The 1,462-nt window shown below is 43.9% G+C and overlaps 1 long non-coding RNA gene across 1 annotated transcript in view; it reads left to right on the top strand.

The window, feature by feature from the left end:
• The window catches only part of LOC106943246 (uncharacterized), a 7,025-nt gene extending 5,954 nt beyond the window's left edge, over positions 1-1,071 (top strand). The window contains exons 3-4 of the long non-coding RNA XR_001423870.1: positions 699-812; positions 985-1,071. This is a non-coding gene — a long non-coding RNA (uncharacterized LOC106943246). The remainder of the gene's footprint in view (positions 1-698; positions 813-984) is intronic.
• Positions 1,072-1,462: the final 391 nt, after the last annotated feature.

The following is a 1,462-nucleotide window of genomic DNA, read 5'->3' as shown; positions in this document are numbered from 1 at the left end:
GTTCTTCTGGGTCTCTGGGTTCTTCTGGGTCTTTGGGTTCTTCTGGGTCTCTGGGTTCTTCTGGGTCTTTGGGTTCTTCTGGGTCTCTGGGTTCTTCTGGTCAGCAGTTTGAAACGATCCCTGGACTCCCAGCTGTTCTTGTTGTTGTCATGACCTCTGACCTGTAGATGCTGTAGTGGGTTCTTCCTCCTGAGGTTATCATGGCCTCCACTGGAAGGTTTCAGCTGCTCCATGTGTGGGTTCTGGTTCTGTCTTGGTTCTGTGGAGCCCAAAGCCTCAGAAACGGCTGATTAACCTTTCAGATTGATCGATGTCGGTTTATTCCATCTGTATTTCTAGACCAGTCAGATTCAATGTCAGTTTTGCCTCAAGTCAAATGAAAACTGAAATTCAGTTTCTGTCTGTTCCACGGTGATGCAACAGAAAAACCACAACAATAAAAGATGAAAACATGGATGATGCTGCCGGTCACAGCAGATCCTTCATGAACTCACTGAGCTGCAGACAGCAGGATAGAAACTGGACACGTCAGCCATTTATGCAGATTGTTGTAATGATGTCATCATTTTTATAAACAGTTTCTGCTCCACAGCAGAATAAGAAGGTTATTTACTGTGATTCCTAGATAAGTAAAGAGATGCACTTGATGCTACATGAGCACCAAACTATAAATATTAATCTGTTGTTTTCATGTTTAGGAGTCCTGTAGGACCAGACTCTCCTTTATCTGCCCATAGTTATCCATCCTGTGGGAGCAACAGGTCAACAGACACCGACCTGGACTTTAATAATCAGCATCCAACTCCACCTGAGTAAGTTACCTCCAGTTACTGAAACGCTGTGATGCTTATCAGGAATTATAGAAACTGAACTTGTTCTGGTTTTAGGGTTAACAGGTGACAGCAGAGATACTTTAATATGTTGTACAGTTTAAGTCCAGACTTGATGTTCCTGAATGAATCACTACAAATTTAAAACACATAGGAGTTATAGAAGGACCTATGAGGAGCTCCTCCAACACCAGCAGGAGGTGATACGCCGCCAGGAGGTTCAACTACGCCGCCAGGAGNACTGAAGCTCCCCTCCTTTCCTCAGAACTGATCTGGATCAGAACCGGTTCAGCAGCATCTGAATCAGCCAATCAGCAGTGGAGTTTCCTCCCTCTGTGTCTCTGCTGGTTCCAGTAGAAACACTGATCTGGTTTCAGAGACGATCAACTGCTGGGATCTGATGGAAGCATTTGTGTTTGATCTGAGATGAAGATGATGATGATGGTATTGATCCTCCTGCTCGGTAAGGTCACCTTCCTCTCTCTGCTCCTCTTCCTCCTAATAATTCGAGATGTCTTCAATAACATTTTGACAGTCAAATATCTGAAATGACGTCACAGAATCTGTCATTTGACGGGATACACATCTGTAAAATCGTGGATTTAAAGGAATCCATGATTGATTGTAACAAC

Source organism: Poecilia latipinna, unplaced genomic scaffold (genome assembly GCF_001443285.1).
Source record: "Poecilia latipinna isolate Pla-1442-1.1 unplaced genomic scaffold, P_latipinna-1.0 Scaffold5038, whole genome shotgun sequence".
Lineage (NCBI taxonomy): Eukaryota > Metazoa > Chordata > Actinopteri > Cyprinodontiformes > Poeciliidae > Poecilia > Poecilia latipinna.
The sequence above is the reverse complement of the archived record's forward strand: the minus strand, read 5'-3'. Positions and strand labels throughout refer to the sequence as shown.